Source organism: Ascaphus truei, chromosome 2 (genome assembly GCF_040206685.1).
Source record: "Ascaphus truei isolate aAscTru1 chromosome 2, aAscTru1.hap1, whole genome shotgun sequence".
In the NCBI taxonomy this organism is placed as follows: Eukaryota; Metazoa; Chordata; class Amphibia; order Anura; family Ascaphidae; genus Ascaphus; species Ascaphus truei.
This window is the reverse complement of record NC_134484.1, coordinates 138,894,786-138,918,824: the sequence shown is the minus strand read 5'-3', so window position 1 is coordinate 138,918,824 and position 24,039 is coordinate 138,894,786. Positions and strand designations below refer to the sequence as shown.

The 24,039-nt window shown below is 38.1% G+C and overlaps 1 protein-coding gene across 5 annotated transcripts in view; it reads left to right on the top strand.

Annotated features, from left to right (window-relative positions):
* DLGAP1 (DLG associated protein 1) overlaps positions 1-24,039 on the top strand; it is a 781,984-nt gene that overhangs the window by 230,735 nt on the left and 527,210 nt on the right. For all 5 annotated transcript variants that reach the window (XM_075585285.1, XM_075585286.1, XM_075585289.1 and 2 more), the window contains exon 2: positions 3,966-4,050. The gene's annotated coding sequence lies outside the window, so the exon portion shown is untranslated. The remainder of the gene's footprint in view (positions 1-3,965; positions 4,051-24,039) is intronic.

Sequence of the window (24,039 nt, the reverse complement as noted above, 5' to 3'; positions counted from 1 at the left end):
ACAACATAACAATTCAAGCATGTGTTTTCAAAAACTAGACACAGAGAAGAACTATGATAATGCATGAATATAAATAAGAATGAATATTAAGATCCTCGCATAAAATGCAAGCAAAGAAGTTTATCCTGTATAGTTTAAGACAACTAGAAGATATAGTGCATCATTTTGTTTGTGGGTTCTCTGGATGGTAAATATACATATTTGACAATTTATAGTAGATAATGGACTTATTAGTGGTTCAAAGCATCATGATTGTTCATTGCTCAACTTCTTTATCACTGCTAGATTTGCCTCTTTAGATAAGTAATGCCTCGTATACAAGAGAAATGTATTCTGAAACCAATATGATAGCCTAGTACAGTGTTTCCCAACTCCAGTCCTCAGGGAACCCCAACAGGTCAGGTCTTAAAGATATCCCTGCTCCAGCACAGGTGGGTCAATCAGCGGCTCAGTTATTTTGACTGAGCCACCTGTGTTGGAGCAGGAATATCCTTAAGACCTTACCTGTTGAGGTTCCCTGAGGACTGGAGTTGGGAAACACTGCTCTATGGGAAAGAGAGTTTGATGAAAACAATTGGAATCATTCACTATCCAAAGTTTCTACAAATTTGGGGATTTGCCTTTGGGAGATGAAAAATTAGACATCGAGAGGATAAATGGATCATGCAAAAGTAAAGAAAAGGAAAGATTTTAGTTTTAACTCAATAAATACAACAAAGTGCAAACAAACAACTCTTGTGGTCTTTTGGTTATAATAAACCAAGGGGTTGATCCACAAAGTTAGTGACTTAATGAGACGTTTTATTTATAACTATTTGTGTGCCACCACACTGGCTTACTACCCTGATATACTGTAGATCGTGAGGGAGAGGGTCATCTGTGATTGCTGGGGAGATATCATTATGTCAGCCTCCTCCACTGCTCCACATGCACAAGCTACTTGCTGGTACTGTGTTTTGAGGTGTTTCTGGTGATGACTTCAATAATTTTTCTTTCACATTCAGATGCACTCTGTAGTATTAAAGCATATACTGATTGCCTAGTTTTTATGATTAATTAAGTTTACCTATCATCATTGTATCTATAGTAAGTTATATTTCTTGATTGAATCATAAAAAATACTTGTTGAAACCATAAATGATAATATACAGTAGCAACAAAATCTGCATGTCTTTCAGGTCACAATAAGTCTTGATCAACATGTACTGTATAGGAATAATGTGTGCAAGCTGACTAGCCACGTAAAATGTGCATCAGTAAGAGTAAAAAATAAAAAGCAATAATTTCATCTTAGCTATGCAAAATGTGTATTGAATACCAAAATGTATTTGTATTTCTTTTATAATTATTTGAGTATAAATAAAGTATTTGTTGTATGGAGCCTTTAAGGACTTTAGTCTATGGCATTTTGTTCAGGAGAAAAGGTATCATTAGGGGTGTTTGTTGGTCTATTATTATAATTATTCTTTTTATTACTGTGTGTTATCTTACGTTTATGTCTTAATATGTAATGTTTGTTTTTTTGCTGCTGGTGAATTATTAGGATTTCCTATTTTCATAATGTAAAAAATTACCATAGTTCATAGGCCTCATATTGTTTACAAGGTTCTATCTGTGTAACCCTCTCTCCCCCCCCCCCCCAATCTCACATAGGGTCTATCATGGGGAAACTTGTGCTGGTTACTTATCTTAGTGTGGTGCAGACCTGCTGGTAACAGGGGGGCATGAGTCTCGTGCATGGTGTTATAGGGGATGACAGGACAGGCTTCTGAGGTAGAATTGAGTGATACTCACAGGTACAGCGCCTCCATCTCCTACAGATCCCCAGAGTTGTGGGGAGGAACTTCTAGAGGAGAACTTCTCTCAACTTCTCCCTGACAGATTCCAGTCTCAGGCAAGAAGTATAGTGAATCAATGGGATACTTTATTTCTCTGCAGCCTGGCACACTGCTAATCATATACTGCAGACACTTAGCAACCCATCAGGTCTTCACCACAGGATGTCCCTGGACCTCACTCCCAGCCACTGGTCACCAGGAGCGGTCCCAGCTCTTCCCTTATCCCCTGATGGAATAAGAGGAAATAGTTTCCCTCCGCTCCCCTAAAGGAGGGCCTCAAACTGCCAGAGCCCTGACAGCTTGGTTAGGGTAAACCTGTCTCTCTCAATGGTAGAGACAACTGATCTAAATCAGGAAGTACAGTTCATTAAGTACAGATCCAGTAAGAACCAGGCCCTTGCCCCTGATTAGACACCAGGCCTGATTCCACTCCCTTCACTGTGACCTACTGAGCTGCAGAAGGTATTTGGAAAACCCATGATTACTCCTGGCAACCCCCCCCCCCTAACCAGGGATTGCTGCCAGGAGGAGGACAGAATAATAGCACAAACCAGACAGTACATCTACGTACTGTACGTGTAACTTTAACAACTAAACTATTATGTCAGTTTAACATCTTCAGCCAGCTGAACCAAACTCAAGCTGGTGATTTAAAAAAAGTCAAAGTAGTTTTCTTTGAATGAGTTTTCTCACTCTGAACCTCTATGTCCCAGGCGTTTCTCTTATAAAAATCGCAGCTTTCTGGGGAAAAATGTTACATTTATATTTAAATAAAGACAGCTGTAGCCTGATATTCCTTGACTTGAACAAGAAAGTCAGGCATTTTCTACGATATTCATTAATAGAATTGAACATGAGGATTACCCATTTTTGTTAAATGATTTATATTAATGGATCGCTTACTTTTTACTACAAACTAATTCTGAATATTTTTCCAGGCTATTGTACTTTTCAGAATCATATACTGTACAGTAACTAAAAATAAATGGAATAAATGAGATGTTGAGACCATGAATTTTACTTATTCAGATCAAGGATATTCGAAAACAGGATCCGTATGAATATTCTTAATCGTATAAAGGTTTTCACTTTCATCAGCATTCACAAGCGAGGACAACTTGGCTTTACTTGCACTTGCACCAAACATTTTATTGAAACCCAACACTTTCTTGGCAGCTTGTACATTTCCGTTAGTTCAGGTCCTGTTTCCAAGTGACTCTAGTTAACCCTTTAAGTCCATTAACAATATAAGTTATCTAGGCAAACCTGGACCAGTTTTGTCACTTTGTAACAGCTACTACATGCAGGATGTATGGTACACACATTAAAGCACTTCATATATATTTTCTCTTACATTTGATGCAGACCTTTAGCTACACGGATTTCTTCTACAGTAGACCTGGTGGAAGTGGGGGGAGGCTAATGACGGACAGGCAATATTTGATACATCTCACTAGTGACACTGACTCTGGCACTGAGTTTGGGACAGTGAAACCTGGTTAAATTCCCGGTGTCCGCTCCTTGTGACCTTGGGCAAATCACTTTATCTCCCTGTGCCTCAGGCACCCAAAAAAATTGATTGTAAGCTCCACGGGCAGGGACTGTGTCTGCAAAAAAATGTCTCTGTAAAGTGCTATGTACAACTAGCAGCGCTTTACTAGAACAAACAAACAATTATTATTATTATTATTAATTATAATTCATTATTATTACATACTGACTGTATGGTTGTTATTCATTAAACTGCAATAGTGCTGCTCGGGGCACTATCATACAGAAACTCACTTGTCTTTAATGTGGGTTTCTGTGTGATCGTCCTCCGTATGTCCCTTATTCAATGTGCTGTGAACCCATGACTTCAATCCATATTGAGTAAGGCCGTAAGGGACATCATTTTATCACCAGACGTGTTGATATAAGACCTCTATAAAGCACAAGAAACATGTCATTACCACTCGTGTAGTATATGTATTTTTCTTACATTTATTTCCATGTTCAAGGTTTTGTTTTGAAGCTTTTCAACAATATATTATAATTGCAAGGATAAATAATATGGTTACATTTTCAAGTAAGGTTTTTCTTAGTTGCAATTTTAATATGTCTAAATATATATTTTTTTCTTTTCAGAACTGCGTAGTATCTACTGTATACATTTCCTGGACATTCCTATCCACTTTTGAATATTGAAAATGAAGAACTGACCAAAAAAGAGGTATGCTTATTTCTCCATATCTAATTTAGTAGCATCCTTGTAAATCCCGCTGCAATTGTCACAATTATAGAAAGTCTTTGGCATTTGAGTTTTCTGTATTGTGAGAAACTTTTTTTTTTTTTTTAAATGAGCTAAATATTAATGTTTAGTTCTAAATATGAGGCAAAAAAGTGCCTATTTGGAGGCCATTTATATAAAATATCGCTGCTGCAAATATGATGCAATATGAGTGGGGGGAAAACAGCACAAGATTTCTACAAGGAAAAATCATATTCCTTTAAATAAGCTATTTCACCAATTGGTTAGGTTTGGTGCATTATTTTGTAACTGTAGTGATGGTGTCAAAATAGCCTAACTCAGACTTGTTCATTGCAATGTTATAATTTACACTGAGCTGTAACATTGTTTCTGTGCTTGTTACCATTAGTCCAATGATGAAAATGCCTATTGATAAAAATGATTAGGAAGCATCTCTTCAAAATAATAGCAACGTGGCGTAATAGCTATGGTGAGTTGTTTTCACTGTACTGCAGTTCCCGTTTATGTTTCCAAGTGTGACGGGGGCTTAAATTGGATTCAATCTTACAGATTCTCATAATGGCAGATGACAGCCTTTGCAATTCGTCATTTTTGGTTCAGTTTCCCATCTACTCCCAAATGAACTGGTCCACTTGGTCAGAAAAGTGACCAGTCCAGAACACCTCTGGGCTTTAGTTGTGCAAACCTTCATAAACGGTGCGTTATATGTATTAAGGTTATTATGTGATGTCATACATTTGATACATTTATATTTACTAGTGCAAATTATAAACAAAAGAATACACCTAATTCTGTTTTCATTTTAATATTATCAATCGAGTATTCAACATGACACAATGCGTCTAATATAATTTAAAACAAACGGTGAGTTATATGTATAAAGTCTTCATACATGGGATGCACATTTATTTGAATGTCTATATTACTTTTTAGCACTGAAATTTAGACTATTACATTTAAAAATTATCATCTTAGTACATAGACCCCTTTATGGTTTAAGAGGTTTATCTATTAATGCCAAAGGGGGCCATTCTGTGTCAAAAATGGCTCCAGATATACTGTATCAAAGAAAACCATTCTAGTGCATTCAATTAGATTTTTTCGGTAAATAATACAGAGCACTTTATTGCCCCAGAATTGCAAATTTTCGTTTATATTTATCTGCCAGAAACATACAAAGTGGGGGTTATTAACGGTTGATAGCTGCAAAATGGGGGCAAAAACAGAGCAAACATGCACCATATTTATCCAAGAAAGGGAATCCCAAATAAGTATTTTCAAGCTAACGTTTTTCCATTTAATAAATCTGCTGGTTTTGCCCCAGTTCTTGCAACTTTAGTAGATAACACCAAAATGTCTTATAATTCGAGTGCAGGCAGGTTGGGTGCTAATTGAAATGAAAATGTGCAAATCAGCATAACCCGTTTGGACTAACAATATCAGCATGTAGCAGATTTATTTAGTTTGATGTAATGCATGATATAAAATAGTATGTCCACATTGAGGTTATATACTGATGGGCAATCTAATATTGGTTTCAGCAACTAATCATTCAAAAAACTTTAGATAGACTTTAAAACAGAACTCCATGCTGCTCCTTATCTCCCATCGGCCAGGACCCACTCCCCCCTTCAGGGTCCTGTGGTGCTCAAGTGTGGGCAGGGCTTACTCAGAAATCAGGTTTCTGTTGGTGGCTTCTGCAACCATGTTTGTAGTTTGTAGCAGAGAGTAGGTGAGTTCTGCTGTGACCCCTGGCTTTGTGGCTTTGATACTTGAACAAATTCTTATTGGTCATGCAAATATTTTTTATTGATGTACTAACATATGCATGGAAAACTCAATATAAGCGCATTCTAAAATATAATTAGGCAAAGGAACTTTTATCCTATTAGAGTTATGCAGTGACAGAATCATAGCCATCGGCTTTCTGACACTTACGCTTGAGCTGAAAGCGCCTGAGGAAACACCTTGGGCTATCATTGCCCAATAATGTGTGCAAGATTTATCAAATGATTACTCTTTAGTGAAACCAGCAGCCTTTTCAGGGACCTTCTACCTGCATGATGGGTGTCTCAGCTTTAGCCATAGCTACGCTATACTGTACAGTAAGTTAATTATTTGTTGGAGGAAAACATTGTAATTATACTGAGTATCCATATACAAGTACTATATTTTTACCACATTTTAATTTTACCGGTGTAAAAAAAATATTTTAAAATGCCCCAATTTGTTCACTGTTTCCAATCCAGAATTGTTTTTAAATTGTGTTCACCTTCAACTATCCTTTAACTCATAGGGAAAAAAAACAAGTAATCCTTTAATCGCAAGGAGATCCACAGTAATGTAGGGAGCTAAAAGTAATTAATGGAGTGTCTGTGAGACAATCAATAATGCCTTGATATGCATTCCATACAGTACTGTTAAATGGCTTGGCAGAAAGTCTTTCTTGCTAGTTGCCCTTTAAGTCTACCTAGCGCTGTGTTAAATTATCAAAGTAATTGTACATGAACGGATATAGAATAGGAGATCAAGAGGATAGGCATTTGGAAAATAAAAGAATGTGTGGACATGCCCTGCTTAAATAATAATCTTCATTCTATTTATCCCGGAACCAATTCCTTACTAAGGCTAGCTTCTCCTTGTTGCTGAAAAGATCCAATTTGGTTAAATGCAATCAAGTACAGTAGCTAAATTTTACAATAGATAATAGGATTTCATTTTTCCAATACATTTGTGGGTACCCGGGAAGCGTGAACCTCAAGACTAAGGCAAGTTTGCATTTCAAAGGCATTCCAACATATCTAGCAATTTATCTGCAAGTATTGAGTATGCTGCTTAGAGAATAGCAGGCGTGAAATTTTAAAGAGTTGAAAAGTAGGTTAGTTTTTGTATAATTATAATACATTCAGAAATCCGAAGCAGTTTATAAATGTAGATCTGCTTTGTGTAGAATTTCATAAATAAGAAGTTTGCAGCAAATGTGACAGAAAAGCATTATTCTCTCACAATGATCACATATTCCTGCTACCTGCAAATCTGCGGGAAGCTGTGCCAAAATGTTTCTACTGAACAAAACAAATGTTTAAAAAAAGACTGCACAGTGTATTTAAACAATGTGGAATAATCCGCTTTCAAATATTACCTTTCTTTAACAGCAGTGCCACCTCCTTGGGCCGCGTTCCCTACTATAAAAGTTCTATATTTGGCCACAGGAATGTTCACACGCTGACTGCAGGTACTTATCAGGCCTCCAGGGCAAAGCTTGCAGAAATTGGACTGTGCACATTGATGGCTGCTATTTACCACTGTCAGTGAGTCAGTAAGTTAGTTATAGGACATCTAGAGCCTAGACTACATATACTTTTTAACAACCCTGCCAGAAGCTATAGTACTTAGAGGCAGATTCATCAAGCTCCAAGGGTGGGTATCACACCTGATCCGGCGTTAACTGCCATTCAAGTCTGTGGCAGTTAATGCCGGATCAGGGTGGGATACCCTTCCTTGAAGATGTATAAATCCTAGTGTTAGTGCCTGCATATTCCCCTGTACACAGACACATTTCCTACCAATTATCACCATCCCTCTCAACACTGACATACCCTCAAAGGTATATTGTACCTCAATTCACAAGTACAGCTAATACACAAAGAGATAATTTTACAGGCTCTGTAATGGCATGTAAGGAGAATGGTTAGGGAATAGATATTAATTGGAGGGGTTGAATTGAACTATCAGCTTTCATGCCCCGTGGAGCTTACAATCTATGCTTTTGGTGCCTGAGGCACAGGGAGATAAAGTGACTTGCCCAAGGTGACAAGGAGCCAACACCGGGAGTTGAACCAGGTTCCCCTGCTTCAAACTCAGTGCAGTCAGTGTTTTTACTCACTGAGCCACTCCTCTCATAGCAAGTTCTGTGTGGTGGTGTGGTGGTGTGGTGGTGTGGTGGTGTGGTGGTGTGGTGGTGTGGTGGTGTGGTGGTGTGGTGGTGTGGTGGTGTGGTGGTGTGGTGTGGTGGTGTGGTGGTGGTGTGGTGGTGGTGTGGTGGTGTGGTGCCGCGGTGCATGAAGACCGCTTCTCCTATCATTCACCTTTGTCCCAAGATCTGCAGCATCTAATTACTACTGTATTTAGAGTTAACACACTGCAAATTAATGTATTTAGTGTAGGCAATATTACTGCTGATACGATCGAACAGTAGAATACGAAGGATTCTAGCTATACTTCTTTCTCTAACTTATCTCTATCTCCTATTTGAATAGGGTTTATGTTGTTTATTTGTAGCCATCAGCCTATTTGAGTTAGCTACATTGTTACTACATTACCACACCATTACCTATTCGTCAATTGGTACGGATACTTTGTGCCGTTACTAATTAAAATCAGGATTGCTATTACTATCTTTTTTTAAGTTGTTACAATATCGATATTTTTTAGCTACATTTTTCAGGATTTACTCTTGAGATTACCTGTTTAAGTATGCGTTTTAAAGATTACATGTACTGTATATGATTATTCTCTAGTTACTAAAGTTTTGTAATATTTGATTATTTGATCAATACATTTTTGATGTTCATGTTTAGAGTGCAGGAGACTTTAGTTCACAAACATTATCGCCGCAAAATATTTTTTATGTATATGGTGCACATTTAAGAAAAAAGTTGCTATAAAGGCGCATAAAACTGCAATATAGTGTGTGATATCTGTGCGACAACTTTATGACAAAAATGCAATTTGTAACACTTAATGCATATGTCCCATAAAGTAGACCCATAAAAAGCAGATGTCGCACCAGTCTGACACACACATATTTTTTATTTTAGCAGATCCAGGGTGTGGGGTCAAGTTGAGCAAAGCCACTATCCCCTTGTTACCTTGGGACCTTCCTGGTTCTCATGATATTCATATGGGAAGTCTCCGTTCAAACACAGGGTGCCTGATGGCTTCAGCCAATCAGTGCGGGAGATGCCACGAGCCATAGGACAAAGTACACTAGTACCACAGCTGCATTCATTCTGAACTCCTTCAGCCTACATCTGTGTTGCCTGAAAAGGTTCCCCAACAGCTGCTCACCTATGCACAGAACCATCATTCTAAGGGTTAACATCTGCGTTTGCTCCCAGGAGGAGAAAGGACTCTCAAACAAGGCTGCATTTATTCTGAACCCCTTCTATCTACATCTGCTTCCTGGTAAAACATTTTATAGATAAATAAATAAATAAATACATAGAGTCATCATCCTCACTGAATAGCTCTCCAGCAATTAGGCAACCACGAGCTATTCTGATTTCCCCTAGGATTGGGAAATCCATAACAAATAGCTTTTGAACAGAAGATGTACAACAATTCAGAGTTGTTTGCCCAAAGGCACCCTTCATCCCTCTGGTCTAGGTAATATAAGCAATACAAAACAGAAAATCCATAAATACAGGGGATCATTGTTTAAAGCGTACAACAGACATGTATATGAGCATTCAAGCACACATAGATAGATACCTGTCACACAAAGATCACACGTGTTTCAGTGGAAACATTGACATAGTAAGGATAAAACATTGAAGCATGAGTGGTCATCATTTATGCATACCACCATGACTAGGTAAGGGAATGTTAAAATAAATATATTTCTGCAGCTACATATTAGGATATTAAGTAATATCTTCTATGTTTATCAATATCAAGAAGCTGTAATTTTCCATTTAAATTAATGTACAGCAGGGGTAGCCAACTCAAGTCCTCAAAGGCCTCCGACAGGTCAGGTTTTCAGGATATTTCTGCTTCAGCACAGGATGTTCAGTCGTAGACTGAGCCACTGCTTGAGCCACCAATGCTGAAGCAGGGATAACCTGAAATCCTGACCTGTCGGTAACCCCTGAGGACCTGAGTTGGCCACCCTTGCTGTACAGCAATGCAGAATGTAAAGTATAATAGCATTGCAGTTCTTAGTCTAGCAATGCACGACGTCTGCTTGGCAGCTATGCTGTGATTCCATATGTACAGTAGCCCTCTTTCTCCCTGACTAAAAAGACTACCGGTACTGCCGTTACCTGTTGTCTCACAGAAGGCCTAAGCCTCCGCCTCTGGGAGCCTGGGGTGGTTTATCGATCACCTCAGTGCAGTGCCTCTACCTGCAAGGGATCCCAGCATTGTGGGAGGAGCACCTCACAGGATCCAATAGCAATACACACACGTCTGTATATAATAACAACCTTTACTATACACCATAAACAGTACCCTGTACCACACAGTATAACAACCCCAACTCAGTACCACCAATGAGTGTCCCCAAAGTACATTAGGTGCTAGGCACCAATGCTCTGATGTCCTTTTCCCCAATGTCCGGGCCCACTCAAAAGTGTATGGAGTAGCGCTACCCGTGAGATGTTGGTGCACTTTGATGAGGTACCTGCCGAGTACTCCAGTACTCGGTGTGGTCGACTTAGCGATGAGGATCCGCTGATCCAGCGACGTCGCCGTCTGCAATGGCGTCCGCCTCCATGTGGGATGAATTCCCATTGGATGGAATCACCATAAAGAGTCTCTGAACGTAGGTGGCCTGGTCCCAGACCACAGGGCCGCAAATCACCATGTGGCTGAAGATCAGCATCAGTTACAAGAATCTTTTTTCTTTCATCTTCTTCTGTCATTCTTTTTTTCAATCTTCTATCTTCTTTATTTGTAATCCAATGTACCCCATAGAAAATACAGCAACGGAAGTTACCTTGCTGTCTTCTTGAGCTAAAATGAGACAGAACAGGACTTATATAAGGCCTGTGATGTCACATTTTAGGGGCACATGGTAAAGCTCCAATCCAATTTGATGCTGTATCATGTGACTGGCTTTTTATTTTAAGGGTGTGACATGATCTCCAAGGGAGGTACGTCACATCCGTAAAACCACATGGCTCATTTCACATGGTATTACAGCCAATGGGTTTGAAGACAATCCCATTGGTTCCTGTACCATGTGATATGTTCCATTTGTTAAAAAGGATGTGGCATCACTTTAAGGGATGATCACACATCCTTTTAAACTGTTTTTCTTTATTTATTGTGTATTGTTGTGCTTGATGATTTATTGTATAAGTTGGCCATTGACTGCTATAGTGGCTTATCATGCCCATATTATATGGGTATGATGTACCACTATGCCAATCAATGGGTAGAGGGTGGGAGTACTTGTGCCAGGGTGAGTGTTTAGGCCTTCCAGGTGGGTAGCGAGGGAGGGTGGGTTAACCCCTTAATTACTATAGCGGTTATCAACTGCTACGATCATTAAGGGATTAGGGGCCATTAGATTGTGTTTTTCTTGTACTCTTGCTGCCAACCGAGGACATGGACCTGGTGTAGGGTGATGAGGATGCCCTTCATCATGATTACAGGGGAAAGTAAAAGTTTCATTTATTTTATTTATGCTGGCCGGCTAATGTTTTATTTAGAATGGACAAATGAGCTATTATCCATATCTGGATAATAGTAATTTTGTCCATTACTGTACTGTATGTGTTGGTGGGAAGCGGGGGGTTGAGAAGGTGGGTAGTAGGGTTGTTGTGTTTTTGAGTGTTTTGGAAAGTGCTTGTTTACAATTGATTGTTGGCATTTGGGCCTTGCTGGGTGTTTACACCTACCGGGTGGGTAGCAGGAGGGGTTAACCCCTTCATTATCTTAGCGGTATTAACCGCTAAGGTAATGAAGGGGTAACTCCACCCGCAACCCCCTTGCAAGGCCTAAACACCCACCAAGGACCAAATACCACCTTCACCCACCCCCGCTACCCACAATAAACATGGCACTGGTTGTTAACCCCTTCATTGCCTTAGAGGTTAGCCGCTAAGGTAATGAAGTTGCCTGTAAATACATTTTTCATGCATCTGATTCATGCCGGGGCCCTCCGGTGCTGGAATTATTGTGTATCAGCTCCAGAGACCCAAGAATCAATCCGATGCAGGAAAAATGCATTTTTTTCCTAAGCCCCTCTCTCGCCACCACCTGAAAAGCTTCTCACCAGCTTCACGCCAACTTTTTCTGGAGAGAGGAATTTTGGAGGATAGCGCCATAATAGTCTCGATAAGCCTCAATAACCTTATCAAGGCTACTAGAATTTCACGAGTTTCAAAACCTGACGATAAGTGGCTTATCACAGCTCACTTGGCGATGTGTTTTGGACGACAGAAAAAAATAGCAATTAATGCTTTCGCAGCATACCTTTTTTAAATCCCATTTTTGGCCGATAACAGCTAAAAAGCCTTGATAAGTGGATTATGAAGGCTACTAGAACAGGCCCCTAAATCTTTTGTTTAAAAGCTTTCATATGGTGACTTTATGACTAGGGAGTAAGTTTCCATGCAATAATATTTGCCTCTTTGTTGTTTGCTGATTGAGTGGCCATTCCAACATATGCAGCATTAACTTTCCAAGATTTTTGATGTCCTTTTTCTGTTGAAATGCTGATCAATACTTAACTAGCTGACCATTTTTGAATGCCCATGTTGGACTTCTAATGGGTAGAGTATCATGAAATTATTCCACTGTATGTTGTTTCTATAGGCAAGAAATATGCAATGGTTTTGTTATGGTTCATACTGTAAGTACTCTGGGTTCTGTGCTGAGAGTTACAGTATAATGCAAAAAGCAATAAAGGAACTGCAAATTCAATGCATAAACCCAATTGAGAGCTTTATAAAATCAAAGGATAAAGGTGAAGATAAATGAGCTACTGAGTGTCTAAACTCAATATCAGTCAGCACTGGAGAGCATGCAGTCAGAGGGTAATAACCCTTACCGACGTAATAAATTACAAAGGGGCAGAGTAAAGATGCAATTAATTCTGAAAATCAAATAGCAAACAAGGGGGCTTGTTTCACATTCTTCAGGCCCCTCAAAACTAATGTAGGTGATACCTCTTTTGTTTTAAGGAATGTTGTAAAATACTGTTTAATGCTGCTTCTAGCCTTCTACAGCATCTGTCTTATTAAATTGAATACAACAATACATTAAGAAGGTATGATCAGGACGCATGGCAGTGGGAAGAATGTTTAATGTGTAATTAGAGTCTGGTTATAAGGAGGTAACAAGCTTAAGCAAGAAAAAAGGCAGATACTGAATGGAAGTAGATGGGTGAGCTAAAAAAAGGGGGAAATACAAGACAAGAAGATATATTGGGCCATATTTATTAAGAAGTCTTCAGCCGTAAATCCCCTTTCCCATACTGGAAGACACTTTACAGCCCATTAACGACAATTGGTTGTATTGTGTCTTCCAGTGCAGAAAGGTGTCTTATTGCAAAAAACTGCTTAGGACCATATTCTTGAAGTTGGTATTATCATGTCAGTTCTAAGCATACAAGTATAGGTTGAAGATTAAAAGGTGATGGGTTGAGTTGTTACTGTGTGCATTAGGGAACCTGTTGTTGGCATAACTCTTTCTTTGAATGGTTTGGAGTTTTGCATTGATACACTAATATGGAAAAAGCGAAAGTGAGAAGAGATTAGTCTATGCTGATTAAAAACTGTATTTGGTGAGTTCTTTAGTAAAGGTGAAGAATGTGGAAGTAAGCCGTGTGTTGGGTAATAGAATATGATAATAGACTACTTTGAGAGCCAGCATGGTGCAGCCTGACCTATTTGAATGGCCCCAGTAGATATTCCAGGTGGTTGGATTATGATGCATGATGCTGGCAAATTTCTGTTACTACTTTATATGCTTTGGAAGACCTACAGTACATAATAAAATAATGTGGCTGTTTCAGCAACAATTGTGTCTTGTAAAGTTTTGTGGGGGATCACACATTTATGCAACCACTTTACCAGCAAAACTATTTTTGTACTGAGATCTGTACTGACTGATGACATTCAAGTTTGTTTATTTAAAAATGACTGTATTTGTACATTTTTTTATCAATAACTGGTGTCCTCATTATCAGAGGGGATTTCAGAATATTTAACATCATGGTTTTGGTTACGAAAATGCATGGGCTTTGTGCTTAATAATTTGTGCTTAGGATTTGAAAGAACAAAACAATAGAGGAAATGTGAGTTACAATAACTGTTAGAGGCTTTTCATGTCTGGGCCCTGGTATTGTATGCTTTAGACATACCCTATAAAGTCAAAAAAGTGTTTCACAAATGCAGAAATGTGATGCACCTGTAGCAAAATCATAATAAAACTAAAACATGCCTGTTAATATTTCACTTATATAGTAGCCTAGGGTATTACAAATATTTTGGCACCAGTAAAATGTTATGATTCTGCATTTACTGCTGCAGTACAGTATTGTGTGTTATTTTTTAAATGGTTACACAATACTGTAGATAGATAAAGCAATACTGGAGCTCAGTTTGAACTTGATAGACCGAGAGTCTTTTGTAGAGTAAATGTAATTATATTTAATATGCATGTATAAATCAATGCCTTGCAGTGCTGCGAGTACAGAAGTCACACACAGAACAAAGAAGCCATTCTGCTCTATTTTATATGCAGTCCCCTTGCAGTTTAACTTAGGTACGGTTTATCATGGGTTAAATTGGTAGGGGGTCGTCACTTTGTCCCTCCCTGTATTCAATGTGTGAAGTAATGGAATGAGTTATAGCTTTTATAAGCAGATACATTATATGTCTTTACTAGTTCTTCAGTCGTTCCTGATATGTTTAAGTTCCAGTTTTATTTTAATCTTAATGTAACTGAAACATCCAGAAGCTAAAAGGAAGGAAGGGAGGATACCTAAACATTAGTGCAGAGGGGTCCAGGACAGATATAGAATTGTACCTAGAGGATCCCAGACTATGAGGAATCAGGTATAAATGGCACCTCAGAAGTACGCACTTCTAATGTCAAATATTAATTCATCGGACCCCTCTATTAATTTCAACCCTTGCCAGCTTCAGCAACTCCTCTGTGCGAATCTGAACAAATCCGTTACCCGGCTATTCGCAGATGTTAGCTCCAAAATTCGTTTCGCGGTGTAAAATCCGCAAATGGATTTGGTTGGTTTTAATCTGTGCGAATTCATATAAAAACGTCATTGGATACAATCCATGGATTCGGCAATCCATTGGCGGATTGTGTTGCAATGTTGGCCAACAATAAGGCTGTGCAACTTTGGAGTTAGGTGAACGCCTTTAAAAAGTGCTTTATTAAGCCTAGTTTTACAAACTATATTAATAAATAAAATATCCTATTTTATTAAATGTTTGTGCCACGCAGAATCCAGGACGCCATATTTTTACATTTACCTATTAGATACTGTGTATGTTTGTTATTATTTCCTGTGCTACTATACTGCTGAAGCACTTCTTTATAAGCAATACTCATTATTGTAGGTGTTGTGGTAGCTTTAAGAGTGGTTAACATAATGATATAAATATTGTGTAAGTTTGGCATGGAATTGAGCATTTTTATATGTTACTGTATGCATTGAGAATGATTTTCCATAGGCAAAGTAACTTTCTCTTTTTTTCACCTTCTCCTATAACTGGAGGACACAATTCTGATGGTGTTATTATTGTGGTAGAGCTAAATGGGCCAATGTTGGAGGTCACAATAGTCACCAACAAATCAGAATCTATGCTGAAAAGGATTTTCTCGTGGGTTTTTTTTACATCGTTTTTGTTTAATGGGTATTACATGTATTAATAAAGACTAATTCAATTATTATTGTTTACAATATATGTATTTTACTATATATGACAGAGCATCTTTACATGTGTTGAATGTTATAGTTATTGCTGTGAGGAAGGTGGAACAGATTAACCAGCAATCACTTTCACCTTCTCACAGTGTGCTACAACATACCGTACATTCATTGAAACTTAACACAATGACAGCTCCTGATAGATATGATTTATCTTGGCAGAATATTGTTATCCGTCAGCCCCACTGAACAGGAGCATTATCCCTGAATGTAAAATTGGTTATTACATTTAATTTAATTGAAGTTGCGCTATGCAAGTTATTCTGTGTGTGGCAGAGCTTGTCATAGCAAGGTTTTGTGAAGCATTACTCTTTTTGTACTTAGGCATTATCATTGCATGGGCAGTTAACTACTAGCTAAATATTATTTCATGTCATGTTAAAGGGTTTGCTCTATAAAACTTTGCAGCCACCCACCAGCATGCCAGAATGTATATATTTTTTACCTTTCATTTGGAAATACGATGAAAATATCAATAGTCTAAAGCAGTTGAGGTCCTTCAATGGATAGCACAGCAGCAGTCCATTATACGGCCTTTGTTATTCTCACATTTCAGTGAGCCTACAGCTCTACACAGGTCAATAGTAAAAGGCTACCTGCAAATTTCCGTATTTAAAATAAGTGCTTTTAAATACGGCTCTTGGTTTCCTATTTGTTTTATCGATTTTATACTTGTTCTAACCTTTTTATGCTTTATCATTCTATTTGAGCCTGCTTATTTTTAGATTTTGTTTCCCCGTGTTTGGTAAAATACAAAATCAAACAAATTAAGTTTTAGCAGAACTAGAACCAAAACCAGAAAAAAATATGTCCACTAGTGCTCAGATCCACACTTTCTAATTTTTGGCTTTCAATGCATTTTATTGAAAAATTCCCACTTTTGGTTTTAGAGCCCTAGCCCACTCCCATGTAAATAGTATTCTCTTTTACAAAAATAATGCTGTATATAAGGCATGATGTCACAACGTCTCGAGTTACCCCTCGGTATATAGATTACCCCCCCACCCCCACTCCAATAAGACACAAGCACCAGAATTGGGGTAAAATATCCACAGCATTTATTAAAACAGCATAACGCAAATAGCAGCGTCAGATTGCACCCACACAGGATGATCCACTTGCATCACCTATGATGCACAAGAACCCACTGGCTGTACCAGCCAAGCAGGAAATGTATAATATACCAGAAACAGGAAGGACTTCACCAAACTAGCTGCCTTACACAGCCCAGCCAGAGCCAAGCCTCCCCTTTCTTTACACTGGATGACTGATCATCAGGGCCGCTGACAGATTCCCCGGGGCCCAGGACTAGAGTTGAGATTGGGGCCCAGGCTCCCCCACCCCATGTCGGCAGGGCCATCTTAACAACATTAGGGGCCCCCGGGCAAAGCAGTGCATGGGGGGGGGGGGGAACTGCACCGTGCTATATATATTGAATAACATTAACAAATACAATTAGATTGTAAGCTCTTCGGAACAGGGACTCCTTTTCCTAATTGTCACTTTTATGTATGAAGCATTTCTTCCCGTTATGTGTTATTTGTATTATTTGTTATTTATATGATTGTCACGTGTATTACTGCTGTGAAGCGCTAGCTACATTAATGGCACTATATAAATAAAGATATACATACATTCATAAATAAATAAATGAATGGCATTAGATCTAGTTTTGGTTGAATTCTGTCTTTTTAGTATTGCCCAGATATTCACCACCTTTTGCTAACAGTTTTCTAATGTTAACCCACGCTGTTAAATTACAGTTACAGTGCTGGTCAACCAAATATTATTACCCACCTAATTTTGTTGTAAAAACTGCTATATATACTGACTGTGTGTATGAATGTTATAAAATGATTTGCTAGGTAAAATTCTAACTGGATGTGTTCTTTCCTCCCTGTCTTTATTTTTTGTACCCTTCCCTCCCCATCTTTTATTTTCTCCATTTATCCCTCTCCCGAAAATTTTTAATAAAAATTGAGTTAAAAATAAAATAAAAATTACAGTTAACCCATTTTGTATAGTTATTTTTCAGATATCTGTTTCATTTTTGATTGACTAGGACATGTATTTTATTAGACTCGGTTAGATTGTAGCAGGACAAATTACTTGAATTGCTTGAAATGATACAATCTGACATAACAAGGACAATTTACAATTCATCTACAATCTTTTGGGTTTCAGAGCTCTGTTATCATGTTTAAGCATAAAAAAAATGCAAGATGTTATATCTTTCCAGTATACTATTTGTATTATGAGTAAAATGGCAGAGTATACAATAGTACAAGTTGTATTCTTAATGGTAATTTTCCTTGATATTGTACTCTATGCTTATAGACATTATTATCCCTTACAGTACATTTTCAAGCATTCTACAATTTTAATGATTCCAGTTTTTGGGGGGTGAGGGAGGGGGTAAATTAATTTGAAAAGAGGTGAGGTAAAATATCAAGGAATATAGTAACTAAGGTTAGGTAGGGAAGAAGAGTGGATAAAATGTTCCTATCAGTGGTTGCGACCCTACTGTATCTGTTTGCAGTGTTATTGTGAAACAATAGGCCTTTAGTTTCAGACCTGCAACAAAGTATAATGGCCCTAACTTAATATTCTATGAAGCTGCTTTCACCAGGAGCTGGAGAGCTCAGCATTATTCAAACGAATGGGAATAAAATCAGTATATTGATTATTGAATAGGGATCAATGAAAGGAAGAAGTCAGGAATTACATATTTTGTGTATAGTAATTAAGAAATGGTTTACATATCCCAGGATTGCAGGAAACCCTTCACCTGACACTTTAAATACATATTCTATAAACTTTGATAATGCAGAGAGAGTGATGAATATGAACACATTTTACATATTTAATTTAGCATATTTCCCAGGTATATATTGTAGCTACCGCCAGGCCCTCTATAAATCTACTGCAAGTATGATGTATGATTCACAGAGAGATGTTTCCTATTGATTTTCTGTCTCTGTCAGAATTGAATATGACCTTTATTGTCCAGCTGTTCCTTTAACACTGAGGATAAGAGTCGGAATTCAACATCTTCTGCCAATCAATGATCTGTATGTAATGACTGCAACAATTTAATTGGTAAACTTGATTAGGTGTGCTAGAGGAGCAAAGCTTTTTGACAGTCATGTAGATAAAGCACAACAAGCTAGTAGTGTTGTGTTGTCAGCGATTTTCTCAAGTAATGCAATTTCAAAGCTCCTGATAACAAATGTCATTTTAATTGACTATCATTACGACTAAGAACTTTGTCAAACATACTATACATTTTTGATATACTGCATCGTTCCTGGAAAACCCTTAGTCAAACAATGTTGCTTTCATTCAATTATACTAACTCAGGTAGAACCATTGTTGTAGATGATGCTTCTAAATACGGTACTCTCTGATGTCTTATCATTTCACATGGTAAGAAAAGTAACAATAAACGACACTGAATTATCTACATCAGCAAAGAAAGTCTGCTAAATTACCATATGTGACAATATTTCATAGACAAATAACATGTCTACAGTAGTTCCTCTGGCCCGATTTCTTGTTACACGCCATATCCCTGATCAACTCATAATCCCAGAGCATTTCCTAATAATTGTTACCCGACTCTTGCCACATGCAGGAGTCAAAATGTAAAATGAAAGGAATACAATATTATGGCATATATGATTACTAACTAACCAAATAAATATTTGGGGGAGAATTTAAACATTTTACAAGCTACAAAACATTACTTCCGTATAGAAATGTTTTGCATGTGATTTTGTTGAGGAGATGTTTGAAATGTTCAACAAATACTTCAACACGTTCTAAATTCAATAAATAATTAAATCCACAACTAAAGCATAAATAAAAACTAAGTAACATGGCAATGTAGTATATCTCAACCCAAAGCAGATCCGGATTTAATAATAACCAATGAATTGCCAAGCACATATGTAGTGAAGAGGTTACAAGTCCCATTGAATATTACATTATTTATTAAAAAAAGAGATCATATCCAAAGAAGGTTTTCTATTGAAAAACAAGACTATTGCTATTAACACACTTAGGGGAGATCCACAATGCTCTATTATCCGATTGAAGCTAATGTTAACCTCAATTTACATTAGATTAAATATAACACCTATGCACTAAAGCTATTAACATTACATTAACCCAGTGCTACTCCTTAAATAACATATGGTTATTTTGTTTCCCGAAAATTAGTGCTAATAATATGCAAAAGAGGCGCCCCCCCTGACATCACATCGAATAAAGGCTGTTCAAGTTGATGCAGGGATTTAACCTGATGTTATTTAGGTCATACTGTACAAAAAGGTGACATTAGCTCCGTCCAGGCACTGAAATATACTGTATGAGAAGCAGAGCTATAAAGTATGCTGTGACAGGGGAGCTATCCAGCACCTGAAATAGTTTAATGTTAGAGCTTCTGCTCTAGAGCTGTGGGTTCTGATCCTGTTGGGACTGGCACTGGCATTCTCTTCATCACAAGGGGCCATAGGCTTCTTAGAATAGGTCTTATTGGAATCTTTAAGGAGGTGTGGAGTGTGACTCATTAGCATATGAATTTATATAGCTTTCTTTATTTATATAGCTCCATCTAGGAACATGGAAGCGCTGGATAGGTTCGAAAATTTTAGCGTTCGCTTGCAGCTCCACGTGTGCCCATTAGGCTGCGGACATAGAGCGCATGAACAAAAATATTATGTGAAGCAGTTCGCACATGATCTACCTTTAACTATAAATTAAAATAGGTGCACATAGTACTTATAAGTGCTGACATTGAATTAGAAGGGAAAGATAATAATCCCTTTGACAAAAATCATACAGGAACTGACTACTAGTGTGTGGTATATTGGCTTTAATTGTGAGAGAAAAGTGCAGCATGAAGTTGGTTGTAGAAAACGTAGGAGTGATTTCTTTCTTTTGAAGTTGTTGGGTTGGTAGTGTTACTAGAAAAAGACTTGTTGTTTAAAAAGATTGATTTGGGGATAACAAGGTCTTAGGCTCATAATTATGGGAGGTGTAGAGCAGAGTAAGTTTACAATTTAGCCATTTTCTGATTGGTCTTTTTGTTGTTACAGTATGTTGCATGTTGCTGATAGGGATTTACAACTGACATGGGCAATTCCGTGTAGGTAGTCAGCCAGTCAAAATTCATTGGTGTTTCAAGATATAGCATTTATCATCTTGTTTGAAATGATTGCTCTACAAATGATCATTAGGGATTAGGATGAGAGAAACTCTGCTTTCTCCGGAAGATAAAAACATGCAACAACAAGGGTTTACAATATACAAGCTTTCAAACCTGACAAGGTATACTTTAAACCATTCTTGCAATAAAAGGTAGGTTCCTTTTTAGTCTCATCCTGAGAAAGCAGGGTTATTTTCACCCTGAGCACCAGGGATCACTTGGATGGTTTAATATGACAAATGTGAAGGATTGGAGGTTCCACCACCAGCAAGATATGGTGATAGGGAGGAGATCTATTTTTTTTATTGTAAAACTGATGCAGATTGTATGTGGCAAGAAAGTGTGGATGGTATTGCCGTACGAAACCATGTCAGGTCTGGAGAAAACACCTAGGGAGAGATTCACTAAGTGTTGATTTGTGGTATTGTACCCCGGTCCAGTATTAATTTTTGGGGCTATACTTTGGGGATATCGTGGCAAGATATTGCCTAAGACAAACTATGGCAAACTATCTGTTATGGTCAGAACATGCTATGATTGAAGTAAAGCAAAAGATAAGTTCATGCAACATATCCTGTATATTCTGTAACTATAAGTAAATAGGCTATATAAGTACTATAAAACAATTTTTATGATTATTATTTTTAGTTTGGAATGTTAGAATTAGGGCAAATACTAGTTATTTTGCTATTTAAAAGTGCAATTAAAACAATGTCAATCTTTGTTGCTGCCTTCAAGAGAAACTGAGGCGTATTTAATAAAGGGCCTCATGCAGAGAGCAGCGCTATTTGAAATTGGAGAGGGGAATAAAAAGTAACTGTAATGGAGAGTTTTTTTCTCCATATGCAGAAAGGGCATAAAACTGCATTTACAATCCTTTCTGCATATGGAGAGTTTCAACCAGCGATATGAGCGCTGTTGAAACTAGTGGGGAAAAAAATCGGGTTTTTTTTTTTTTTCTCTTCCACCGGCCGCAGAGCGCCAGCTTCTTGCTGGCGAAGGAAAATGGTGAAAATCGCGCCATTTTTTTGCCGCGAACAGCCACTAGATGGCGTTCGCTGCTCTCTGAATACGGCCGTTTTCAACACTGGAGAGATTTATGTTCTCTACAGCCGCGGGGCGAGTTTCAGAGAAAAAAAAAAAATGGCGCTTTTTTTAAAACTCGCCATTATCTGCCTTTCTAAAGGCAGATTTCGCCAATACATGCCGCTTTCCCTGTTAGCGCTGCTCTCTGCATGAGGCCCTAAGTGTGATAGTGCTGATCTACCACTTTCACATGGAAATTCCCATTCAAGTCAATGGGACTTTCTGTGCATCAGTGCCGACTCGCCACTATTACACTTTGTTGAATGAGCCTCACTGTCTACTGGCAGACATCTTAGGAACAACAAGCAACAATGTTGAAGAAGTATATCACACTCTGACCTTGTTAGGCATGATAGGAGAGGAAAGAATATCCTTAAGAACTGCTTGAAGTTATTCTGCCAGATAAGATGCAGACATTGATTTGCCACATGCTGTAATATCATGCAGATATCTCATCTGTCCTTCATTTCTTGTCGTCATGCACATTCCAAAGTGGCTGTATCAAAAGGGATTTCACAGCCAACAGATTCACATTTCTTCAGTCAGGATTTGAATGCCATCCAGAACCGAGCGTAGAGATAAATACATTTCCCTTGTGATGCATGCTCTGAAGTTAGCATTTTATTGAATTGTTGGCATGCCAAATGTTTTAGGTGCCCTTGACATTGCTTCCACCTGCATCACGCCAACACTTGTTTATGAACAGGAACCTAATACATTCACTTAGCATCCATTTAATTAACTCCGCTAACAATATGATTCCATGACTCATTATCAATCCAATCATATGTCATGAGTAAAATTGTCAGATAGATCCAGATCTTCTGGACATGTTGATCTCATTCAGTTTTTTAACCTATTTCTTAAAACAGCAATCCAGGCTGCTTGATTTTTATTGTAACCTTATACCCACACCTGTTTTGTTTATATCATGAGAACAGGGGAGTCCTTTGCAGCTTAACGGCATTATTGTAAGCTCCAGTAATATACTTACTAGTTTTAAAACTCCCAATCACATGGGTCCAATAGGAAGCTGCAGCGTCATTGATTGTAGCTTCCTATTGGACTGCTAATTAAATACCTTTAAGAAACAGGAAATAACACCAGTAACTTCACTGGTATGTTTCTTGGGAACCAGAGAGGGTAGTCCCTGGAGCGTGGTCCAGCTCTTGCAGACCCCCTGGTCACTTTGGTGTAAAATGAAAGGGGGGTTCATTTGGTGGAATTTCTGCTTTAAGCAATTAAATATATATGCAAGAAACAGACTGCCCCTTTCTTTTATTCTCCCACCCCTTTCCTCTCACGCCAACAGACACTAACATGGTTCAGTGTGGAGGAAGTGGAGGAGGGAAATAACAGAAGCAGCACTAGTGAGGGAGGCCCCGTGACAGCTGCAGCCTGGGTGCATGAGATGGAATTAGGTAGAGTAGGACTCCAGGAAGTGTAGGCGTTTGGAACGTGTGTGAGATGGAGAAAGTAGAGCATGATAAACCCTTTCAGTGTGCTAGGAAGAAAGAGCAATTTCTTACATCTTCAGTTCAGATAGAGGTTCTTCTTGTCAATTGTATTGTATTGTATTGTATGTCTTTATTTATATAGCACCATTAATGTACATAGCGCTTCACAGTAGTAATACATGTGGTAATTGAATAAATAACAGATAATATAAATAACAGATCATGGGAATAAGTGCTTTAGACATAAACATAACATTAAGGAAGAGGAGTCCCTGCCCAGAGGAGCTTACAATCTAATTGGTAGGTAGGGAGAACGTACAGAGACAGTAGGAGGGAGTTCTGGTAAGTGCGTCTGCAGGGGGCCAAGCTTTATGTATCATATGTCAATGACACTGATACATTTTTGGGAGCACTAACACTGCTTTAGTAATATAATGTGATAATCAATTCATTTTATCATTTGTTATAGATCTTTTTAGCACTGATAATCATGTCAAACTGGACAATTTAGA